The 20,266-nt window shown below is 36.6% G+C and overlaps 1 protein-coding gene across 1 annotated transcript in view; it reads left to right on the top strand.

Moving 5' to 3' along the window:
* Window positions 1-20,266, top strand: part of Cftr (cystic fibrosis transmembrane conductance regulator) — a 165,651-nt gene that overhangs the window by 354 nt on the left and 145,031 nt on the right. The gene's annotated exons all lie outside the window — the stretch shown is intronic.

Genomic DNA, 20,266 nt, shown 5'->3' with positions numbered 1-20,266 from the left:
ATGAAGCTGATTGAATAGAGAAAAAGTATACTTGCAACTGTGAATCAGACTTGCAACAGCCAAATATGCTAAAGATTTTTACAGTTTCCTGAAAAAAGTTATATACTTCATAAATGTACTTAATAAAACATTTTTAAGATTGGTCCATTGTTTTCTCCCAGGAACGTTGTCTGCAGGTGTTGTGCCTATATGTAATAGGTGCTCAGAAAACATTTGCTGACTGAATTTTTTAAAAGTCAAGGAATTATATTGTGCTTACCTTTTGCTGTTGTAATATTGAGTAAGTCTAACATGCTCGCCACAGTTGCATTATTCTTTTTAAGAATGAACAAGTCAGTTAAAATATCTAACTTTAAAAAGAAATACTGTAAGCAATGCATTAAAAATGTCAGTTACCATGGGGATATGAAACTAGGGTTTTAGCCACTGAAGCTATATCCAGTTGCCACTTAGGACATTGTTGTCTTCTCCTACATTGCCAAAAAACTTCAATCTGATAGGATTTTAAAATTAGAATTTAAGTTGGAAGACCTAGGCAAGAGTTATGCACTTTGTATTTGAAGTGCTCTGTGGAGCTTCATCTACCCTGCTCCTGTGGTGTGAATGAATGAAAAGAAACAGCTCTCATGGGTCCTCAGTTGCTTCAGCCTCCCCCCGCCCCATCAGTGAATCAGCACACTGGAATATCCTAAGTGTCGAATATATTCTAAATGTACCCTGTGGTATGGGTAGGAAGCAAGGCTCAGCCTTCAGTCTTCCTTAGGTTCCTTTTTCTGTTGGTCTAGAGCTCAAGGCTCGGGAGAGACGAGTGTGCTTCTGCAGGAGAGCTCCTCCCTGTGGCTGGGAAAGAAGGTCTTTCTTTACTCTTTAGAATGAATATTTGTGGTGCCTTTTGTTACTTCACCTATAAATTTAGCTTATTGGCCTGGATCTATTTTCTTATTACTTACAAAATCAAAATGTCAATTGACATAAATTTTAGGCTTTTATGAGAGCATATTTAGGAAGCTAAATGTCAACCTGTCTGAAAAGGCAAGTTTTCAGGAGAATGAGTATCTCTTGTGTGTTTTCCCCCTGAGTATTAAGAAACTTCAAAAATTTTCACCTATCAAAGTGTTTAAAAAATTTCCCATTTTTATAATCCACCTAATATATCTTAGTGTGCTTTACAAATCTTCTTAGGCTGATTTGGCAAGGAAATGTATTATAATGGCTGTGAAATTTGTTAAGAACATACTCATTTCTATTCTCCAAATGATTTCATAATCAGTTGCTTTAAGAATAGGTGTGTTTTTAAGAGTTTAGTTCCTACTATTTATAGGAACTGACATTTAGCTAAGTACCAGTCAGTGATTATAAACTTCCTTCTGGACTATAATTTTCAAAGGGTGAACTCCTTTTCTCCACTGGACTAGGCAGTGCCGCCTAGTGTCCAGGGCAGTGGGCTCTGGATTCCCATGGCCTGGGCTCAGGCTGCAGATCTACTGCTTAGTAGGCAAATCCTTTGGCTTCTCTGTGTGATTTAAGTGCTACAACTTGGAGGCTGTCAATGTGACGCATAATGTAATGGGCTAGTCTGTTGAGGAATGCATCCTGTGCTTACTGAAGACATGCTAGCTGTTGTGGTTGTGTCTACATTTTTACATTCTTTTGTTGTGCTGTTCTCCTCATTGGAAAGGACAATGAGTTTATTTCTGTTGTGTACACATTTGTGACTACCAACTTGTATATGTCCCATATGTTTGAGAAGTTAATATAGGGGATAGTCTCATGTAACATGCTCTTACTAGATACATAGAAGAAAGCCATACACTCAGATCTCCTTCAATGCCTTAGAATTTAACTTTCTGGATATTGTCCCATCAATTTTAGGGTCATAAAAGACTTTAAAAAGCTTATTTCTATTTGTCTACTATTATTGTCTTGGTTTTGGATTATGTTAAGTATCAGTTAAATTATTTAGGCTATGTTACTGAAAAACCAAAACAAGTTTAATAAAATTTTAAGTACTTTTTATTTTTGTAAGTTTTTCAGTAAGTAAAAAAATTGAAAGACATTGGAATTGTTCTAACACAGAAGATAATTTTACCATGAAAATTTCAAGTATTTTTCTACTTTCATGGAAAATAAGTGCATTAACTTGAAGGTGTTATAATAACATTTATGAAATTGTTTTAAAACAAGTGGTGATATATTAGCATAGAATTTATGATTGACTTATTTATAGGATTAATTCTTAAATCTTTTCATTTGGAGAAATGTTTGAACTTTACACTTTCAAATAGAATTAAGAAAAAGATCATGTCTGATGTGTACTTGTTTGTGTGTGTGTGTGTGTGTGTGTGCGTGTGCGTGCACTTGGGCACATGTACGTGTGCATGCACATGTGTGTTTATATGCCCTTAGAGTGCAGTCTAAGGTATTGTCCTCAGAAGAGCCATCATTTTTTTTGAGACAGGTCTCTCACTGGCCTAAATTTCACCAGTTATGTTAGACGGGCTTGCCAGTGAACCCATCGAGTCTTACTGTCTGCCTTCCCAGCACTGGGATTAGAATCATGTGTCACCTTGCCTACCTGTTCATATAAGTGCTTGGGATTAAACTCAGGTCTTCATACTTATGAAGCATGTTCTTTACTGACTAAACTATGAACAGTTCCAAAAAATTCGGTAGCAACATTTCCCTTCTGTTTTTGATCCATGCACAGACATTATCTTGTATTTGCCAAAACTTAGGTTATCCAAATCCGAAGGCTACTTTTGATATACTAAGGATATGGTACTTAGAAAACCCAGTCCCTTTAGTTGATGGATGCCATCCAGTGGCTACAGCTCAACATTTCCATGTTATCATTTGTCTTTTCTTCAATAGGAATGGGAAGAAGCCACATCTAGGATGGAGACTCTCTGTTTGGACAGTGTGCAAGCACTGCCTGATGTTGGCTCTGTACGCAGCCCCTCAGAACTCCCTTCTGTTTATTTTCTTTTCACTGTCCATGTTTGAATATTAGCTCAGAATTTTCAACTTGGGATTTATGTTAGGTTCATGTTAGTTTTGTTTAGTTTAATGCACAGTTCTAAGAGCACCTCTTGGACATGACATGATGAGATTGTCATTTTGTGTATGTAGCATGTATGTGTGTATGTATGTGTAATAAATATTTCTATACAGTGAATTAATTTTAGTTGGTATTACAACTATTAAAATTTCTTCCAAGATTTTATAGCGCATTATTATACAATATACTTTTAATAGTCAATGCCTTGCTCCCCAGAGCAGAGGAAGCTATTATCTTAAAAATAACTTCATCAACATGTTGTTTTATGTAGCGACAAAATACTACTCAGTGCACACTGGTACACAGGGAACATCAAGGCTTTTTTTTTTCTTTATGGAAGTTGGACTGTGATAATAATTCCTAAATGTTAAAACTTGTTTAAGAGGTCTACAAATAAATATCACCATAAAGCATGTTATTACTGTTAATGTTCTTTCATAGGAACCTGTAATTACACTGCGGTAGCACTATAGATAAGTATAGGATTGCCAGACCATAAGGGAAGGGCATTAACCATTTAGCGTGCAGTTATACATTGTTTGTTGAGACTTTAAAAACACCTCTGAGTCAGCAGCAATTTGGGTCATTTCAATCCTCTCATTCCCATGCATCTTGCACATTTCCTTAGAGCAAGGTCTCTGCAAAGCAGCGAGTTTAAGGGGGGAAAACTATGAAAGAGGTCCACTAGTTTGGAGATACTAACAGAGGGATTTCATAAATACATTGTTCATCATCACTGAGGGAAACATTGTAGTGGCTTCCTTTCAGCTCTTAAGAATGGAATGGATGCAGCATGTAGGTTTTTCTGTGTAAAATTCAGCATTACAAAGTGGCCTTTTCATGGACTTGATTGTCAGAGAACTTAGACTTTTAGCAAGAATGCCATAATAGTCCAGATGACGCTTGTCAAATTGTCAGTTTCTGTATCTTTTGACATTAATGGCTATTTGAAGTTGTGAACTACTTTTGTGTTTAGTATTCAGACCATTTCAGGACTCCAGGATCACATGATTCTAATAACTGTTTCTTGTTGGAATTGTGATCAACTCTACAGATATATATATATATATATATATATATATATATATATATATATATATATATTGCATATTGATAATGTTTAGCATTCCTTCAAAGTGTTGACAATAATAATGATAAAATGGGCGAGGGGAAAACTGTTGACACACTTTTAATAGAGCAAGTATCCCTTCAAGTTTTCCTTGTGATGTTTATCGTGAGCTCTTTAGAAAGTAGTCGTCTTTATGACTCCTTGTTCTAGGGCAGTGGCTCTCAACCTGTGTGTTGCAAGGGTCAAATGATTCTTACACATGGGTTGCATATCAGATATCCTTGTAGGATATCATATATCAGCTATTTACCTTACAATTCCTAACAGTAGAAAAATTAGAGTTATGAAGTAGCAACAAAAATAATCTTATGATTTGGGTTCACATAGCATATGAAACTGTATTGAAGAGGCCCAGCAATAGAAAGTTTGAGAACCACTGCTCTAGGGTAAGGAAATGGTTTGGAGATTTTTGAAGTCTTTTGCTATGTTAGACTTCTCAGCTTGGAAGATATTCTCTTGATATCATCAGATTAACATTCCCCCCAAGAGCCAAATTAAAGCGGTATTTCCTCAGTATTTCCTGTAGGTCATGACTCAGAGCAATGTTTGAAGGGCACTGTCATTCATTCCCTTTTCACCACCACTGTACATGCTTGGCATTAAGTTGGGAGAGGTGCTGCCTTCAGGATGAATAAATAACTTAAAATTGATGATGTCAAACCACAGAAATCCTAACCCACACCCATGCCTGTCCAGGAAGGTTTGATAGAGAAGTGTTTCCTGTAGTCACACACAGAGTCTTCTTCCGTGAATGTTCTTCAGAAAAAGAGGATGGGCATGAGTTCTAAGAAAGTTGAAAGCAAATCAGACTGTGTATAGGAATTGCAGGAGGAGAACAAGTGAGCAATCAGCAGTGGTTCAGAGAAGGTCTTGAGTTTGTCTTGAAAGCACGTGACAGGGCTGGCAGAGATAGATCTGAAAACTAGCAAGGGTAAGATCACTGGGGACCTGATAGATTTCTTAAGGCTTTATCGTTCTGCTAGTGAAAAGTGACAGATTTTATTTAAGCAGGCAGAGATGTAATTATTTCAAGATTGTTGCAGTTTTTTTTTAAGACTGACAGAGGGATAGAGAAAGATGTGGATCTGAAAGATGTTTGGGAAGTAAAATAAACAGATTTTTAAATTAGAAATGGAAAGTGAGAGAGAGAAGAAAAAGAGGATTTACATGGGTCCGTTTGGGTGGTAGAGTGGAGGGCAGTGAACCCTGTAAAGTGGAGACCTGGTGTGAGGATCGATGCCTATGCAAGTCTGTACTCTATAAATGAAAATGTGACGGGCTTGAGGGCTACAGGTGTTAGAATGAATTCTTTGTCTTGCCAATATTGTTTTTCAACAAATAATAGTTAGGTAGAACTAATATTTTATTTGGTAGTGCTAGAGACCAAACCCAGACCCATGTCCATGTTTTCCTACTAAGCTGCACCCCAGCCCAGAGTAAGTACTTATTAGCGAAGAAATTCCTACCGCTTAGCTCAGACAGATTTGTCATCTAAGAACTCACATTTGTTTTTCTACTCCGTTACACCTGATATTTAAGTCACTGTTCTCTGTACATAAAAAAAATCAAAGTCTGTCTACCCCCCACTATCTCTCCATCTCTGTCTCTGTCTCTGAATCAATCTGTCTGTCTGTCTGTCTGTCTGTCTCTCTCTCTCTCTCTCTCTCACACACACACACACACACACACACAGAGAGAGAGAGACAGAGAGAAAGAAAGAGAGAGAGAGAGAGAGAGAGAGAGAGAGAGAATATGAATTAAAGCTATAATGGATCAGTATCAATAATAGAATGAGACATTAGCTATTTCCATAATTTAATTCAGTGCATCAAGTACATTAACTACAATGAGATCTAAAAAATTATTCACTCTATTAAGAGTTTAGAGAACTGATGGAATTAAGGGTCAGAGATAGCAATCCCAATAGCAGAGCCAAGGATTTTTGCAATAGAATTTGATGAACCAGAGAATCGCTATAAGATGAGCTCACTAAGGTGAGGATAATAACCTTGAAATACAAATGTGTCTTTTAGTGATGTGATAATTATTTATTCATGCAAGCATATGTATATGCATTTCTTTAGCATTATTAGTGAGCCTCTATACTTGCCAGGTTTCTAACAGTTAATAGTCTTAGACTCTATATAAGAATTTATTAAAAATTCTGTTTATTCTGCCTAAAGTTTCATTCTAATATTTTTAATAATGCAGCCTTTTTCTTTGTAATAAAATGGCCATCACGTTCATGTATAGATTCTAGAATTATACTTATATATTTAATTTAATATATATAATTTAATATATACTTAATTTAATTAGACAAGGCATTAATTTTGATTCATAAAATCATTGACTGTGTATAGTAGTTGGTATATAATAAAATACAGTTACAAATAGAATTCCTTGAAAACAAAAAATTATTTATTGTTTTGAAAAATTAATGAACTCTTTCACCCGTGTTGTTAGCATAAGAAAATTTCATCTAGAAATGTATAATGTGTTAGTCCTTGACTCAGCCTGTGGATTCCCTGAAGTATGAAACTGGTGATTTGTTGGCCCAGATGTCATCAGGCCCTGGAGACCCGGGTGTTTTGGTGCCACAAAAGGGGAGCAGAAAGAGTCTCTCCTGGTTTCACTCTCCTTAAGCCACCATTGTGACCACTGCTTCTGCAGAGCGACATCAGACACAGTTCAGGGGACCTAGGACTTATTAGTAAAGCAGTGCTGTCAGGATGCTGCATTTAATGGAGACTTGTTCAGGGTTAGTGGTGTGTTGAGATGGAACCCAGTTGTAAGTTTGTAATATTTTATTATGTATCAACTACTTTACATAGTCAATAATTTTATAAATCAAAATTAAAACAGGACAAGGAGATTCTTGAAATTAGAACATTCTGCTTCACAACCAACAGGCATTTCTATAGCAGATGTACACTGTAAACCTACTAATAACTTTGAAAGGCCAAGAGTGATTCAGAAAACTAATTTTTACTTGAGTATGAAAATGGCTTAGGCTAAAACTTTAATTATGGTACCAAACTTGATAAGTACTAGTGTAAATTATGTAATTTAATTTCTAAAAATGATATGTACATTTTTGACAGTGCAAGTGTTGGCTTAATTGTGAATCTTATAATTAGCGTTACCTTAGTATGAACATAACCACTTTATTTAAAAACCATGATAATGTCACCTATGGCTTGTTACTTATCACTTCCTAGGTGTTTTATAACTCTGGGTTGTGCTGTGACCTTGTGTCAACATGTGTACTGCAGATATGCTAGGCTGTTAACTGAGCTTGGATCATGTATGCTATAGGGACATGCTCACTTATGCAATGTAGACATAGCAGTAAGTATCACAATAAGTTTCAATATTCATCAAAAAGAGATGCCCAGTGAAGTTTTCCTATTTGTAGGTCTATTATAGAACTAAAATTATCATAATATATTTGAGAGTATGTAATTTTTTTTCTAACTTTTATTTCTAAAAAAAGTCACTTTAAGAGATTTACATTTCAGGTCAAAATTTTGAGAGGTATGTCCGGACAGTGGCAGATGTTGGGACCCAAGTTTTCAAAGCCACTGAAGGTAGATTATGCTTGTATTGATTGTGCCTGGCAATTTTAGAGACCCATGCTTCATCTCTCTGTACTCTTAGAAAAGTCTCACATTATACCTTGTATCTAGCCTCTCTGTCAGTTCTTAGGTACCAGCATTAGCGGAAGAAATGTGTACTTTGGAATCAGGCTTAGCTGGAATCCTCATTCTGTGACTTATTAACAGTGTGATCTTAGGCACTTAATCTCTCTGATACTCAATTATTCTCACTGGGACAATGAAGTACTTTCATTTCAACCTGGCCTAAGAATATAATAATATTCAAATGTTCTCTGAGTACTTGGTATATTAGAGTTCTCCTGAGAATTAGAATCAATAGTAAATCTATTTAATATATAAGATTATTTATAAAGAATTAGCTTCCATGACTAAGAAAACTCTCAAGTTCAAAATTTGCAGGTTGTTTTCAGAGTGGAGACTTTTAAGGCAATATTCAGGCTTGAGTTTATAAGCAGTCTGCTAGGAGTTCAGTGTCATTTGGGGAGGCTAGTCCTTTTTTGTCCAACTCATGTTTTCAACGGATTAGGGGAAGCCTGCTTACATTAGGGAGCTTGTAGTGGTGCACAGATGTGCAGGTTCCCTTGTGATTTCGAGAACCGAATTAACACATATAACATTAGAACAATCCACAACAGAAGCCCAACCTGCTCTAACCTAAATGCTCTGATTTAATGTCATCCTGACCTCCAACTTTTCAATTGCCATAGCCGTCACTTCTGTGAGGACTTTCTGTGTCTTCAGTGATAAGTAGTGCAAGATACAGAATGGCTCTTTAATAAGTAAATGGTAACACTCTTACCAGCCACATCAGTACTAAGGTACTAAACACCAGTTAAATTTCTGTCTAGTATGTAACAGAGTAGCCCTTTCCCTCATACATCTAACATTCCTCTCCTATAAAGTAAGCACAACATGTCAATGAATGATAATCCTATTCCCCAAAATCCCTTGCCCAGTCTACAACTTTGTTTGCCATAGACTTTCATCCTCAATTGTGTATGTGCATGTGTGTGTGCATATATGAGTGTGTATGTGCATGTGTGTGTGCATGTGTGTGTGTTTATTTCTGGGTTTGAACTCTTGGCTGAATGCAGCATGCTAAGTAAATGCTCTGAGGTACTGAGTTATACTTCTAACACTCATCTTAAATTTTAAGTTACTTCAAACACTCAGACTACTTCCTTTGCTCCAACATATTTCCTTTATGCTTGGGGTCCATGTGTTTGCAGAGGCTGCCATCACCTAGGACTATATACTAAATGTATTAGGCACCCAAAATTTATCACTATAGTTCTAAAAGCTGCAATTCCGACATCAAGGTGTTAGTTGACTTGGTTTCTTCCAAGGGCTGTGAGTGAGAATTTATTCTGTGCTTTCTGCTAGTGTTTGTGAACATGCTGGTGTGCCAGTATGCCTAGCATTTTGAGATTTGTAGAGGTATCATCCTGTAGAGGCACCCTTTTCACAGATTTCTCCTCATGTCTTCACATCAATGTCCAAAATCTATTCCTTTGTAAGGAAAACAATCATGTTGGATGGAACCTACTAAATGTCTTCCCTCCAAATGTTGTGAGGATAAGAAGTTAGAGTGTGGCATGGGTTGGGAAACACCCTCATAGAAGCAGGCAGAGGGGGGATGGGATAGGAAGTTTACGGAGGGGAAACCGGGAAAGATGATAATATTTCAAATGTAGATAGATAAAATATTCAATAAAAAAGTAAACACATATATATCCATAAAAATATGGAGACAGTATTGTAATGCTAAGTGTGGGCCCCCAAGACATGGAGTCTGCATGTAGACCTGTGTCCCTGCCCCTGAGTTATTTCTAAGTGGCAAATCAAATGCTAACACCCAGTAGCTGGCCAGAGAAGACATAAGTGGTGTAGTTTTCCCAAGGTTGAGGTCAGAAGAGAACCATGAGCAAAAGAAGGTGCAAGAAGAGGAAGGAGAAGCTGCCATGGGTTACGAGACAAGAAAGCATGGCCCCAAGCACTGGCCAAATGAAGCTAAGAGCAGCATGGATGTAATGACTTGGGGTCGTTGATAGAAAAATTGATTCTAATAGCATAGAGGATATATCTGCCGAGCTCTTGTGCTGTTCAGTGCTTATTGTGAATATAAAGGTTGTATGTGTCTTTTACCCTGGCTCTTAATAAAAAAAAAATATGGAGACAGTGCAGAGGATACTATAAGACAGGATATGGGAACTATCAAAGGAGTAGTTCATGAAACTTTAGTATATCTTTAGTATATCTGTACTAAAAATTTAATGAAGTCCAAATATTGGGAAGGTTTAGATAATGAAAAATGTTTCATAAAATTTTATTAAACAAAATTAAATAATCTTGATTGAATGTTTTGTATTATGGGCCATTAATGTATATAAAAAGAATATGTTATTATTAAAGAGTTATCTCTGACCAAATACAAATCCCTCATATTTGCATTGCATTCCTGTAGAATTTTTTTTCTTTCTATGCCTTGACCAGAAATAATGAACAAGCAAAACTTATTTGCAATCAGTGTCCTCAGGGTGCTATAACCATACTATGTTTGTGGAATTAATTACTAACAGATCAATTCACTAAGTTTTGAATTTGTTCAATGCAATGAACAGGACAATGAAGAAGGAAGATAGGAAGATAAATTATACACGATGTTGTCCTTAAGAATTTAATCTTGTTAGGAAAAATTAGCAGAGTATAATATAATATGTTAACTTTAATTCAAGAGTTTAAAAAAATTGAATGAGAATTATGTGTCATGTTCACTGGACCGTGTAGAGAGTACTACAGTTTAAACACAGCTCCATACAATGCTTCTCCTGTGGTATACAGTTTAGTGTACTTGGGGACCCGAGATTGATGAAGGAATAGACAGTTAATATAGAGGCTCAGAGGGAGGCAGGATAGGGTTGAACAGTATATACAGGAGACAAATGAACCAGACAGGAGAGAGGCTCTTCCTGATAAATAACAGTGTACATAAACCTTCTTAGAAATAGAAGTCAGGCTTTGTTTCAAGGAAACGATCTTATTCAGTGTAACTCAGCTAAGCCACAGATTAACCTGCTCAGTGCTGGTGATAGGAGAATCTTTTTAAAAATTAAGAGCCACCTTATTATCAATGTTTTCATCCAATTGAACTCCTGCAGAGTTCAAAAGCTGGAGAATCTGGCTCAATATTTCCTTTAAAGTTCATTTTCTAAAAGCCTAAATGGAAGCAAGAGATCATGACATTTTGAGGAAAAAAAAAGAAAACAAAACCCTTAAATACTTATAAAAACAATTTTTACTAACCTACCATGGTTTTGTTAGGAACTGTCCTTTAAAGTATCTGATTGCCAAGATGGCTGATTTGATTTCTTAAATTGCTTATTAGAAACAATGAATTAATCACTGTTATTTATATGTGTTAAGTTCTTGAAAAAAATCAGCAATTTTAATTTTTGATAGTTCTTAGTTGGTTTGTATTAATATACATTGCTATGTTTAAATGAACATAAAAATATTAAGTAGAGACTTAAGGTAAGGCCTTGGAGTAGTTTTATTTCATGGCCAATCCTGGACCAATCTGGTCAACAACTCCATTCCCTGTTGAATCTCAATTTTCCACAGAAATGTATGGTGAGAACGTGTGAGGGTGAGCCTCTGTTTTCCTCTCCTGCAGCTCTGGGGAGCTTCATTGTTCTTGGTGATACCAAGGTTTTTGGACAATGCAAATACTTTGCCTCCCAAACTCAGGAACAGGATATGAACCTTAAATTCTGAGTCATAAAGTGTGCCTACCTACATCCTCCCTAGCACTAAAAGGGAAAAGGCATAAAGATTTTAATCTTCTACTTCAGTTTGTTGTACTTTGTAGTTTTTTAGATGATGGAGTAATGATAATAGAAGGTTAAAAAAGAATTTAAAATGCCATTAATAAACAAATTTCATATTTAACTGGGAGATGGGAAAATATCCACAGATGAGAAGCCAAAACCAAATGTCACACCACTCTTCTAATCCCTCTTGGGATTCACAGTGGGTATCAGTGCCTTATAGGTGGTGTCAATTATAAACAAACTCAGGGAAGAGGGGGTTCAGACAATGAGGAAAATTCCAGAACTGACTAGGGATTGCATGGAGAACAATGGAGACTATGTTTATTACAAACTGAAGTTTAACCTTGTATTCCTAGTACAGAATTACTTCTTTTAAAAAAACATTAACATGAACGTAATGTATTTTGATTAAATCCCCCTCCTGTCTCTTTCCCTCCCATGTATCCTCTTCTTCCCACTACTTTCCCTTCCAATTTCATGTGCTATTATTTTAAATTTAATAACCACTGAGTTAATTGAGTACTGCCTTATATGACTGTATGTGCACGGGAGACCATCTGCTAAACATGGATATCCTTTCAGGAATGGACATCCCTGAATACTGACTCTCCCTTCCCCAGCAGCTATGGATTACCAATAACTTCTGAGATAGAGCTGAGACTTGATGAGCTTCTTCCCCATCCATGCTGGGGTTTTGGCTGGCTTGCTCCTGTTGCTATTTTCGTCTTAAAACATGATGTAGTTGCCTCTAGTCTCTGTTGTATCATTTTATCTACCAAGCAAAATAATCAAATGATAAAATGATCTCAAACTATGTGGGCTGGAATGCATTTTAAAATTACATTTGTGTGTGTGTGTGTGTGTGTGTGTGTGTGTGTGTGTACATGCATGCACATATGTATATGCGTGCACGCACTCCTGTGTACTAATGTATGGAGGTCAGAGGACAACTTGTAAGTCAGTTCTCTCCTTCTACCGTATAGTTTCCTGCGTATTGAACTTAGGTCATCGAACTTGACATCAAGTACCTCCTAAGCCATCTGCTGGTCCTGGAATGTATAAAAGTCATTTTGAGGTAATGAATGACAAGCATCTATCAAAAGGCATTCAATAAGACAAAAAAGACTTCTTTATACACATGATAAGCTATTAAGTGTTTAGATATAGAAGATCACAAGAAAGTGTACTTTGTGTTTTATGTGTCATGGCTAATACCAGATGATATATGCAGGAATCGGCCATCTGTCCCAAACCTCATAGAAGTCCTCTGTCTCTAAAAGAGAAATGTTCTTTATACATTTTGGGAAATACCTTAAAGAATGAAGTAAATGTGATTCCAAATATTTAGTCACTGTCAGAATGACAGTCATGGATCAGGAAAGGACATATTTATTTCCCTGATAAATAAAAGTATTGCCTTTGGGTCTTCATGATGCTGTCTGAAAGAGCAAAATGAACAAAGAACCACAGTAAAGGATATAAAGTCTCTGTTTAGAGACAGAAAGAAAACACTGAAATAAATCGAATAATTATTTTTAAAAGACCAGCAAGGTAACATATGTATACCATATAGGAGATGTTGTTGAATGCCACTCGTGTGCAGTATAGTTTTTTAATTGCCTAGTCAGAAGACAAAGGGAACTTGTGCCCATCTTTCCCTTTCACCCTTCCCTGAGGATGTGCTTGAAAGTGCCTCTGACCTCTGTTTCCAGAAGATGATTGTTAACACTACACAGTGGGTAAATTCCCTGATAGCACAGAGGTTTCCATTTGTAAGCTTTCATGCATGCCTGTCAGTAACTCAGGAGCACTGCTACTGTAAAATTGCAAGGCCAGGCTGTTTCTTGTTTTCCTTATCTTGTGGTTTCAAATATATTTTTTATTTATAATGAAAATATTGCTCAGAAATTAGAAAGCAATTGTTTCATTTGGCTTTGCTGGGAAATCTCCTAAAAAGAAATGCTCATGCAGGATAGCAGCAGCTTTGGGGGGCAGTTAGTACTGTCTTTCTTGGTTTTGGTGTAGTTACAGTGATATTTGTGGCTTCATAGAAAAACACTGAGGCTGCTTTTCCAGAGTATTTGACTGTAAACTACATCCTTTGTGGCTTATGTTATCTCCTAAGATGAGCAGGATCCTTTCCCCCCTCCCCTCTTCTCCCCTCCTCTTCCATTCTCCTCCCCTGCACTTCTCTCCCCTCCCCCTTTCTTCCCCTCCCCTCCCCTTCTTTTCTATTTCCTATTTCCTTGTCTGTTTCTTCTTGTAGCCTTGCTTGTTGCCTTTGAAGTTGAGAAATGTTAGTGTTCTCTCACTGCGAATAAACAACATTTCTAAATTTCTATACAATATAATATAATACTGTTTTTCCCCTCAGAATTCACAGTAGTTCCAAAATGTAAGTTTCTGGCTTTGGGAGACAGGAAATAAACAATGTATAACATTCTTGTTGCTTGTCACCAATCATTAGCTGTTCCCATGAGCTGCTCACACACTCTGATATCATTGTCAGGAGCCATGAAGGCATTTACATATGTGAAAAGGATTAGAGTTTGAAAATGACCATTGAAAAGTTTCACCAGTTCCACAAGCATATGTCACTTAGAAAGGCCTTCCAGTACCAATACTGATTTCTCACCCTTCACACTGCTTTTCTAACTTACAGCTTTATTGAGGTAAAATTTACACACCAAACAATTTACCCATTTCCAATATACAAAATAATGAATTTTAAGCATATTTACAATTTGGTTAAATGTCACTAAAATAAATGTAAGAACCTATATTCATACAAAAAAGAATCTCCTCAGCCCTTAGTAATTATTCCTCATCTTTCTCATACCTATCTGCTGGTCTGTTTCAAGGGCCTTGTCTACTTGAAGTAGACAGAGCCATGTTGGAAGAGCCTACACTGAGAAACTGCCTTCATCAGACTGGACCATAAGCAAGTTTGTGGGGCTTTTTTTTTTTTTTGATGAATGATACATGTGGAAGGAGCAAGCCCATTGTAGGCAATGCCATCTCTGAGTAGATACAATATATAAGAAAGGAAATCCAACAAGACATAGCGAGAAAACCAGTAAGCACCCTTCTCCTCATGGCCCCTGCTTCAATTCCTGCCTTTAGGTACCTGTTTAAGTTACTGCCCTGACTTCCATCAGTGATAAAATTGAGATACACAACTCTAAGTTTTTCTTCCCCAAGTTGCTTTTTGGTCAGTGTTTCACCACGGTGGCAGAGAAACAAGCTATATATTTTACCTCCCACCTCTTGTTCTAGGCAACTGTCAATCTACTTCTGCCCTTATGGTATCCCTTCAAACAAAGGAAACAATTCAGTGTTTTGTGACTTACCTTATTCATATAGCACAATGGTTCCAAAGGTTGTCCCTATAATCACATGGTACATCACTTGTTTTAGGGGTTATACATGTCGTTAATTTTTTACTTGACAAGTATTGATTTTTAACCATTTACCTGTTATAAATGATACCTATATGAATATCATTTGGGTATGAGATTTATGTAGATGTACATTTTTATTCTTTGGGGTATATACCTAGGAGTGGAATGGGTAAGTTAATTGGAACACAGTAAGTGTATGCTTAATATTTTAAACATCTTACTGATTATTTTCCAAAGTATATACACAAATTTATGTTTTCACTAGCAGAACATGAGGGTTTCAATTTTCCATCCATTTGTAATATTTTTTTTATCTGTTTGTCATTATTACAGCCCTTCTACTGGGTATAAAATGGAATCTAGCTATAGCTATGAATTGCAGTTTCCTACTTTGTAATGATCACTTCATGTGCCTACTGCTCATTTGTGTAATTTCTATTTTGGATAAATTTTTATTCAGCTCTTGTAATTTTAAAATTTTGTTTTTGTCTATTACTGAGTTAGAAGTCTTTAATATCTCTCATATTACAACCGCTTAGCAGATACTTGACTTGTAGAAATTAAGTAGACTCTATGCTACTTTCTTTATTGTTTATTTTAAAAGATAAAAGATTTTGTTCATTTTATTCATTTTGGTTATTGTTGTTTATGCTTCTGGTATTATGTTCAATTATTATATGCTACTTTTTCAAATTAGTTATAATATGGCAAATTAGACAAATAAGTAAACGATATTACATGCCTATTTTTAAGTTCTAACTTCACATTGGCAACTGGCTTAAGCGTCACTAGATCCAGTTTCATATCTATAAGATGGATATATAGATGTAAAAGTAATTGTTATAAGAAGATGATAAAACAAGTGCTTCCTAGACAACAATGGATCTGGCTCACATAAAAGCCGGGTGGAGTGGTCGTGATAGATACTATATCTAGAAAGATTTGTTCTAAGAGCTTTCTCCAAAGCTTTAAGGCTTGAAAATGGCAGACATAGGGTTGTAATCTGGAGTTCTCTTAAAAACAAACAAACAAACACACAAACAAAAATCTCTTGCAAATTTTTTAGTACTAGGTTTGTAGCGGAAGTAGAAATAGAAATTTTGTATTCAAGAGAAAGTTTTAGCTGAGATGAACACTTTAAGAAAGAATAAGTGATTTCATGAAAATTAACATTGATCTATGCATTTGCAATATGCAAATGGATAAGTAATAATAATAGTCATGTATAGTATTCATAAAGTCCATCATGCTGATCTAGTGGTCAGTGCTTATACGATCAGCAATATAATGGAGAAGTAGTATTTCAGTACCAAGTTCCTCATAGAACCATTGGAGAGGCAACGATCACTCTGACATCCTTACTGTTACTTTAGATTGATTTTATTAATTTTTATTATTTTTGTTTGATAATTTCATATATGTAAATAATGTGTGTTGATCAAATCTACCCATCCTTCCCTTCTAGTATTTCCTCTGTCAACATCACCACCATTCCTCTCAAATTCATGTTTTGATTTTAAACCCACTGAATCCATGAAACAAGGGCCATCTGCTGTGACATGTATAGTCTCTCAGGTCTGCGAGCCTTGAACAAAACTGACTCTCCCTCTGCTAAAAGCTAGCATCTGCCAGTAGCATCTCAGCTAATGTCAGGACTTGATAACTACCTCTGCTTTCATGCTGGGAATTTGCCTGGCTTGATCATGTGCAGGTCTTAAGTTAGATTGAATTCTTAAAGCCTGCTTGTTTTGTCTAAAGCTTCTATACACTGAGTTCTATTTTAGTTTTTCTAAAATTCTTTGAAAATTACACATGGCTATAAAATAACTTTAAATCTAAGCTGCTGATAAAATTGCGGCATTCAAAATTCTATTTACAAGTTGCTAAAAAAAGTCTTTATAGAGATTATTTAACTTTTTGCATTAAATTCCTCCTTCTCTTCCTTATAGCCATTTAGCAACGTACCTAAAGCTAAGTAATAGGATATAATTATGCTACAACAACTGGTTCAAATGACTCCCTTTGGAAAACAGAGTCTGACTGCAGTCCTCTGACTGGTTAGGACTGTACGGACAATGAATTCATAGTAAATTTATAAGGGTAATAAGTAAATTTCTAGTGTTTAGATAACAGTCATTTATTTCTTATGAATTATTTTGTATTAAAAAAGGTCATGTGTGTGGGCTAACATCAATTGTAATAGAAATGATACAATTGGTTGTAACAATATTTAATTCATTTGACTAGTTTAATAAAAAGTAGTGTTAAATACTGTGGAAGTATGATTTTTCTGTGCAAATAATGATTGAGTTTGAAAATATTTGATACACGACCTTAATATCAAGTTTTAGCAGATGAAAATGCCAGGTGACTCTGTTAGATGTAGCTAAATGCCAGTTGGAAAACTGGTTATTAGCTTTAAATGTATGGCGTTTGTGAGGAAATGTTTTGAGAAAAACCAAAGTTTTCATAGTCATTATAATTGGCGTGTTTTTAATACTAGCTTAGGCATTTTTGTTAAAGAGCTCTGACTCTTCATTTGGCCCATGGGTCACTGTAAACAGGCTAAAAGCCTGGTGTCCATGCCTGCTTTTGTATCTGTATTCTTGTCTGACTTTGTCTTTAACTTAGGGTTGAATTCTTACTTTTCTATGTATGTTTTATGTCACTTAATAGAATTTGTCTCAAAAATGATGATGCCTAATCTATCGCGTCCCCTTTTACAACTGGATGCCCAAAGACAAGAGTGAGAAGTCTAATGGTCTCCCTCTATAGCATCCTTTTCTAGACTCCCAAGATGCTCTTGCATTTCTTCAGTGACTGCCATAAGCCTGTGTAACTCTTTATTCCAAGAGAGCAGAATTGCACAGATAGACCACTATGCATGAGAATCATGCCCTGTGCAGGATCAGTCTTTCTCCAGAATTGACTCATTCCCACAGATGGTAATGACTTCTTTGAACTAACTTGTGGAACAAAACCTGAGACCAGACGTTTGACCAAACCTCTTTAATGATGCACATCTCCTGTCCCTGCCTCTATGGTTCTTTTTATTTAAGCCTAAGCTTTTGCCAGTGTCCTGAAGATAGACACACTGAGATGTGCAGAACCCCTTCTCTGTTCTTCACTTAGATTAAATCTCCATTCTCTGACGTTTGTCACTGCTCATTTCCTTAATTGGCACATTTGGAAATGTGTCTGGCCTTGTCTTTGGCAATCCTGGAGGAGGGGCTGCCGCCCTCAATCTCTGGCAACAAATCATTTCATTATTAGAAATGAGAAGTCATCCTATAAAAAATTAGTTTTCTCAAAAGAAATGGAATGAACTAAACAGAGTAGGGTTAATATGTGCTTGTCTAAAAACCAATATACTAGGATTTTTCATAATAAAACCTGAAGGTTCCCATGGTTAAGTGAACAGAACAGTATTTCCAAGGTGCTAGGATTTTTTCCCTGAATGTTAGTAAGCTCTAAAAATACACATATGAGTCTGCTACTTCAGTTGGTTAGCTAGTTTCTGTTAGAAATAGCCAAAATTTTAGAAACCACTATACTTTTGAGGAACACCAATTTATAAGTTGATTGAACATATATAGTGGCTGGTTATGAATCAAGATGCATAAAGTCATTTGGATAGGAGGTGAACAGTTATCAGGGGCAATGGAAAGACAGAAAAAGAGATCCTCAATGTATTGATTCCTGTTGTTCCAAGTGAGTGTTACTCATTCTAAGAAGGACTGAAACACCCCCACTTTGGTCTTTGGTCTTCAGATTCACGAAATACCTGACTGACTATATATGATTTTCTAGTGGGAGAAATGCTGAGGTTAAAATCCTGGCTTGAACACTGTTGAATTTACACAAGTCCATTAAATATACTCAGAATCACTGAAAAAAAAAGAATGGCTGGAGTTCCACATTAGTATTGCAAAGTGTCTAAAACTTGAATGTCTGTTTTTATTTTTTTATTTTAATTTTTTATTGGATATTTTATTTATTTACATTTCAAATGTTATCCCCCTCCCAGTTTCCCCTCCTGAAATCTCCTATCCCATCCCCCTTCCCCTGCTTCTATGAGCGAGCTTCCCTACCCACAAACCCACTCCCTCCTCCCCTACACTGGCATATCGAGCCTTCACAGGACCAATAGTCTTTCCTTCCACTGATGCTTGACAAAGCTATTCTGTACTACATATGCAGCCAGAGCCATGGGTCCCTCCATGTGAACTCTTTGGTTGGTGGTTTAATCCCTGTGAGCTCTGGGGGTTCTGGTTGGTTGATATTGTTGTTCTTTATGTGGGGTTGCACACACCTTCAGCTCCTTCAGTTCATTCTCTAGCTCCTCCATTGGGGACCCAGTGCTCAGTTCAGCGGTTGACTGCAAGCATCTGCCTCTGTATTTGTCAGGCTCTGGCAGAGCCTCTCAGGAGACAGGTATATCAGGATCTGTCAGCATGTACTTCTTGGCGTCCACAATAGTGTCTGCCTTTGGTGATTATGTATGGCATGGATCCCCAGGTAGGGCAGTCTCTGCATGGCCTTTCCTTCAGTCTCTGTTCCACACTTTGTCTCTATAGTTCCTCCCATGAGTATTTTGTTATTCCTTCTAAGAAGGACTGAAGCATCCCCACTTTGGTCTTCCTTCTTCATGAGCTTCATGTGGTCTCTGAGTTGTATCTTGGGTATTCCGAGCTTTTGGGCTAATATCCACTTATCAGTGAATGCATACCATGTGTGTTCTTTTGTGATTGGGTTACCTTACTCAGGATGATGTTTTCTAGTTCCATCCATTTGCCGAATAATTTCATAAATTCGTTGTTTTTAGTAGCTGAATAGTATTCCATTGTGTAAATGTACCACATTTTCTGTATCCATTCCTCCGTTGAAGGACATCTTGGTTCTTTCCAGCTTCTGGCTATTGTAAATAGGGCTGCTATGAGCACAGTGGAATATGTGTCCTTGTTATATGTTGGAGCATCTTTTAGGACTATGCCCAGGAGTGGTATAACTGGGTCCTCAGGTAGTACTATGCCCAATTTTCTGAGGAACTGCCAGACTGATTTCCATAGTGATTGTACCAGCTTGCAATTCCACCAACAGTGGCATGTTCCCCTTTTTCCACATACTCATCAACATCTGCTATCACCTGACTATCTGATCTTAGCCATTCTGACTGGTATGAGGTGGAATCTCAGGGTTGTTTTGATTTGCATTTCTCTGATGACTAA

This window comes from Grammomys surdaster, unplaced genomic scaffold, assembly GCF_004785775.1.
Source record: "Grammomys surdaster isolate TR1022 unplaced genomic scaffold, NIH_TR_1.0 335, whole genome shotgun sequence".
Taxonomy (NCBI): Eukaryota; Metazoa; Chordata; class Mammalia; order Rodentia; family Muridae; genus Grammomys; species Grammomys surdaster.
Note: the sequence above shows the minus strand (reverse complement) of the source record. Positions and strands in the feature narration are given on the sequence as shown.